We start from the raw sequence: 6,000 nt of genomic DNA, 5'->3' as shown, positions 1-6,000 counted from the left end.
TGCAATTATGTTAGCACAGCTGAAAACTGTTGTTCTGATTAAAGAAGCAATAAAACTGGCCTTCTTTAGACTAGTTGAGTATCTGGAGCATCAGCACTTGTGGGTTCGATTACAGGCTCAAAATGGCCAGAAAAAAATAACTTTCTTCTGAAACTCGTCAGTCTATTCTTGTTTCGTGTTCCGTCTTCAATATAATAAAAAGAAGATGTATTCATATCATGCTGCGCCTTGGTCCTCTCACTCATATCAAGACGATCGTGACAGAATGACCCACCAAACCCGGATCAAGCAGCATGACAAGCGGCAACAGGATCAAGGCATCAAGGATTCATGGACATGGGAGGAGATATTAGATGGAAAGGGACCTTGGGCACAACCGGGAGAATATCGCCTCCCTCGTGAAGAGCTGGAGGCAGTGAAAGCCAAGAGGAGGCGATATGAGGAGGCAGCACGGAGGCAAGGCTGGAAGCCCGCGAGTACTACCCAAAAATTTCTTGGGCGGGGGCTAAGAGGTGGTGGGCCGAGGGCAGGTAGGAGACCTGCGCCCACTTCCCAGGCTAACCGTGGAGAGCGGGAGTACGGGCGGACACCGTGTTACGCAATAGAGCGCACGGTGTCTCCTGTACGTGTTCATAGCCCGGTGCGGGTTATTCCACCTCCCCGCACTGGTAGGGCTAGATTGGGCATTGAGCCGGATGTCATGAAGCCGGCCCTACATATCTGGCCACCAGTACGTCTCCTCGGGCCGGCTTACATGGCACCAGCCTTACGCATGGTGTCCCCGGTTCGCCTACATAGCCCGGTGCGGGTTATTCCACCTCCCCGCACTGGTCGGGCGACGGGGAGCATTCAACCAGGTAAGGTTGGGCAGGCTCGGTGTTCAAGGGAACCAGTACGCCTGCACGGTCCGGTATTTCCGGCGCCACCTCCCCGCCCCAGTCCAGTACCACCAGTGCCTCCTCCACGCACTAGTCCTATGGTGCGTGTCTCCAGCCCTTTACCACCAGTGCCTAAACTACGCACCAAGCCTCCTGTGTGTCCCCAGAGTCCTGTGCGTCCTGTTGCTGCTCCCCGCACTAGCCCTGAGATGCATGTCCCCAGTCCGGTACCACCAGTTCCGGCACCACGCACTAGGCCTAATGTGCGCTCCCAGGGTCCAGTATGCCCTGTTCCTTCTCCCCGCACTAGCCTGAAGGTGCGTGTCCTTAGCCCGGTGACTCCAGTTCCGGCACCACGCACCAGGCCTACAGTGCGCCTCATCCGGCCAGAGCCATCCGTCTCCCCAGCGCCATCTGAGCCATCCGTCTCCCCAGCGCCATCTGAGCCATCCGTCTCCCCAGCGCCGTCTGAGCCATCCGTCTGTCCCGAGCCATTAGAGCCGCCCGTCTGTCCCGAGCCGTCAGAGCCGTTAGTCAGTCAGGAGCCGCTAGAGCCATTCGTCAGTCAGGATCTGCCAGAGCCGCCAACCAGACAGGATCTGCCAGAGCCGCCAACCAGACAGGATCTGCCAGAGCCGCCAACCAGACAGGATCTGCCAGAGCCGTCAGCCAGCCATGAGCAGCCAGATCCGTCAGCCAGCCATGATCTGCCAGATCCGTCAGCCAGCCATGAGCAGCCAGATCCGTCAGCCAGCCATGAGCAGCCAGATCCGTCAGCCAGCCATGAGCAGCCAGATCCGTCAGCCAGCCATGAGCAGCCAGATCCGTCAGCCAGCCATGAGCAGCCAGATCCGTCAGCCAGCCATGAGCAGCCATATCCGTCAGCCAGCCATGAGCAGCCAGATCCGTCAGCCAGTCATGAGCCGTCCAGCCAGGATCCGCCAGAGCCGTCCAGCCAGGATCCGCCAGAGCCGTCCAGCCAGGATCCGCCAGAGCCGTCCAGCCAGGATCCGCCAGCCAGCCAGGATCCGCCAGAGCCAGCCAGCCAGGATCCGCCATTCAGTACGGTGCTGCCCTTCAGCCTGGTGCTGCCCCTTATCCTGGTGCTGCCCCTTATCCTGGTGCTTCCCCTTATCCTGGTGCTGCCCCTTAGTACGGTGCTGCCCCTTAGTACGGTGCTGCCCCTTAGTCCGGTGCTGCCCCTTATTCCAGTGGGGTTAAGTAAGCGGGTAGTGACTATGGTGGGGTGGGGACCACGACCAGTGCCAGAGCCGCCACCGTGGACAGACGCCCACCCAGACCCTCCCCTAGACTTGATGCTGGTGCGCCCGGAGTTCGCACCTTAAGGGGGGGGTTATGTCACACCCTGGCCTTAGTTATCTTTGTGTTCATTATTATTTTAGTCAGGTCAGGGTGTGACATCATGAAGTATGTGTTTTGTGTTGTCTAGGGGGTTGTATGGTTTAGAGGGTTAAGGAGTATAGATGTTTTAGTGTTGTGTGTAGTTGTCTAGGAAAGTCTATGGTTGCCTGAATGGGTTCCCAATTAGAGACAGCTGGTTACTGTTGTCTCTGATTGGGAGCCATATTTAAGACAGCCATAGGCTTTAGCTGTTGTGGGTCATTGTATATGTCTAGTCTATGTCGAACGTAAGTAGTTTGTGTGTGCACTTGCGTTTGTAGTTTCACGGTCGTTTGTTGTTTTGTTAGTTTGAATAAGTGTTTCGTGTTCCGTCTTCAATATAATAAAAAGAAGATGTATTCATATCATGCTGCGCCTTGGTCCTCTCACTCATATCAAGACGATCGTGACAGAATGACCCACCAAACCCGGATCAAGCAGCATGACAAGCGGCAACAGGATCAAGGCATCAAGGATTCATGGACATGGGAGGAGATATTAGATGGAAAGGGACCTTGGGCACAACCGGGAGAATATCGCCTCCCTCGTGAAGAGCTGGAGGCAGTGAAAGCCAAGAGGAGGCGATATGAGGAGGCAGCACGGAGGCAAGGCTGGAAGCCCGCGAGTACTACCCAAAAATTTCTTGGGGGGGGGCTAAGAGGTGGTGGGCCGAGGGCAGGTAGGAGACCTGCGCCCACTTCCCAGGCTAACCGTGGAGAGCGGGAGTACGGGCGGACACCGTGTTACGCAATAGAGCGCACGGTGTCTCCTGTACGTGTTCATAGCCCGGTGCGGGTTATTCCACCTCCCCGCACTGGTAGGGCTAGATTGGGCATTGAGCCGGATGTCATGAAGCCGGCCCTACATATCTGGCCACCAGTACGTCTCCTCGGGCCGGCTTACATGGCACCAGCCTTACGCATGGTGTCCCCGGTTCGCCTACATAGCCCGGTGCGGGTTATTCCACCTCCCCGCACTGGTCGGGCGACGGGGAGCATTCAACCAGGTAAGGTTGGGCAGGCTCGGTGTTCAAGGGAACCAGTACGCCTGCACGGTCCGGTATTTCCGGCGCCACCTCCCCACCCCAGTCCAGTACCACCAGTGCCTCCTCCACGCACTAGTCCTATGGTGCGTGTCTCCAGCCCTTTACCACCAGTGCCTAAACTACGCACCAAGCCTCCTGTGTGTCCCCAGAGTCCTGTGCGTCCTGTTGCTGCTCCCCGCACTAGCCCTGAGATGCGTGTCCCCAGTCCGGTACCACCAGTTCCGGCACCACGCACTAGGCCTAATGTGCGCTCCCAGGGTCCAGTATGCCCTGTTCCTTCTCCCCGCACTAGCCTGAAGGTGCGTGTCCTTAGCCCGGTGACTCCAGTTCCGGCACCACGCACCAGGCCTACAGTGCGCCTCATCCGGCCAGAGCCATCCGTCTGCCCAGTGCCATCTGAGCCATCCGTCTCCCCAGCGCCATCTGAGCCATCCGTCTCCCCAGCGCCATCTGAGCCATCCGTCTCCCCAGCGCCGTCTGAGCCATCCGTCTGTCCCGAGCCATTAGAGCCGCCCGTCTGTCCCGAGCCGTCAGAGCCGTTAGTCAGTCAGGAGCCGCTAGAGCCATTCGTCAGTCAGGATCTGCCAGAGCCGCCAACCAGACAGGATCTGCCAGAGCCGCCAACCAGACAGGATCTGCCAGAGCCGCCAACCAGACAGGATCTGCCAGAGCCGTCAGCCAGCCATGAGCAGCCAGATCCGTCAGCCAGCCATGAGCAGCCAGATCCGTCAGCCAGCCATGAGCAGCCAGATCCGTCAGCCAGCCATGAGCAGCCAGATCCGTCAGCCAGTCATGAGCCGTCCAGCCAGGATCCGCCAGAGCCGTCCAGCCAGGATCCGCCAGAGCCGTCCAGCCAGGATCCGCCAGAGCCGTCCAGCCAGGATCCGCCAGCCAGCCAGGATCCGCCAGAGCCAGCCAGCCAGGATCCGCCATTCAGTACGGTGCTGCCCTTCAGCCTGGTGCTGCCCCTTATCCTGGTGCTGCCCCTTATCCTGGTGCTGCCCCTTAGTACGGTGCTGCCCCTTAGTACGGTGCTGCCCCTTAGTCCGGTGCTGCCCCTTATTCCAGTGGGGTTAAGTAAGCGGGTAGTGACTATGGTGGGGTGGGGACCACGACCAGTGCCAGAGCCGCCACCGTGGACAGACGCCCACCCAGACCCTCCCCTAGACTTGATGCTGGTGCGGCCGGAGTTCGCACCTTAAGGGGGGGGTTATGTCACACCCTGGCCTTAGTTATCTTTGTGTTCATTATTATTTTAGTCAGGTCAGGGTGTGACATCATGAAGTATGTGTTTTGTGTTGTCTAGGGGGTTGTATGGTTTAGAGGGTTAAGGAGTATAGATGGTTTAGTGTTGTGTGTAGTTGTCTAGGAAAGTCTATGGTTGCCTGAATGGGTTCCCAATTAGAGACAGCTGGTTACTGTTGTCTCTGATTGGGAGCCATATTTAAGACAGCCATAGGCTTTAGCTGTTGTGGGTCATTGTATATGTCTAGTCTATGTCGAACGTAAGTAGTTTGTGTGTGCACTTGCGTTTGTAGTTTCACGGTCGTTTGTTGTTTTGTTAGTTTGAATAAGTGTTTCGTGTTCCGTCTTCAATATAATAAAAAGAAGATGTATTCATATCATGCTGCGCCTTGGTCCTCTCACTCATATCAATACGATCGTGACACAAGCGGTCTGAATACTTTTCAAATGCACTATTTAAAAGTTTGGGGTCACTTGGAAATGTCCTTGTTTTTGAAAGAAAAGCTAATTTATTGTCCATTAAAATAACATCAAATTGATCAGAAATACAAAGTAGACAAATTTGTAAATGACTATTGTAGTTAGAAACAGCAGATTTCTTATGGAATATCTACATACACGTACAGAGGCCCATTACCAGCAACCATCACTCCTGTGTTCCAATGGCACGTTGTGTTAGCTAATCCAAGTTTAAAAGGCTAATTGATCATTATAAAAATCCCTTTGCAATTATGTTAGCACAGCTGAAAACTGTTGTTCTGATTAAAGAAGCAATAAAACTGGCCTTCTTTAGACTAGTTGAGTATCTGGAGCATCAGCACTTGTGGGTTCGATTACAGGCTCAAAATGGCCAGAAAAAAATAACTTTCTTCTGAAACTCGTCAGTCTATTCTTGTTTCGTGTTCCGTCTTCAATATAATAAAAAGAAGATGTATTCATATCATGCTGCGCCTTGGTCCTCTCACTCATATCAAGACGATCGTGACAGAATGACCCACCAAACCCGGATCAAGCAGCATGACAAGCGGCAACAGGATCAAGGCATCAAGGATTCATGGACATGGGAGGAGATATTAGATGGAAAGGGACCTTGGGCACAACCGGGAGAATATCGCCTCCCTCGTGAAGAGCTGGAGGCAGTGAAAGCCAAGAGGAGGCGATATGAGGAGGCAGCACGGAGGCAAGGCTGGAAGCCCGCGAGTACTACCCAAAAATTTCTTGGGCGGGGGCTAAGAGGTGGTGGGCCGAGGGCAGGTAGGAGACCTGCGCCCACTTCCCAGGCTAACCGTGGAGAGCGGGAGTACGGGCGGACACCGTGTTACGCAATAGAGCGCACGGTGTCTCCTGTACGTGTTCATAGCCCGGTGCGGGTTATTCCACCTCCCCGCACTGGTAGGGCTAGATTGGGCATTGAGCCGGATGTCATGAAGC

This window comes from Salvelinus alpinus, chromosome 17 (assembly GCF_045679555.1).
Source record: "Salvelinus alpinus chromosome 17, SLU_Salpinus.1, whole genome shotgun sequence".
NCBI classification, from domain to species: Eukaryota; Metazoa; Chordata; class Actinopteri; order Salmoniformes; family Salmonidae; genus Salvelinus; species Salvelinus alpinus.
This window is presented reverse-complemented; position numbering follows the sequence as displayed.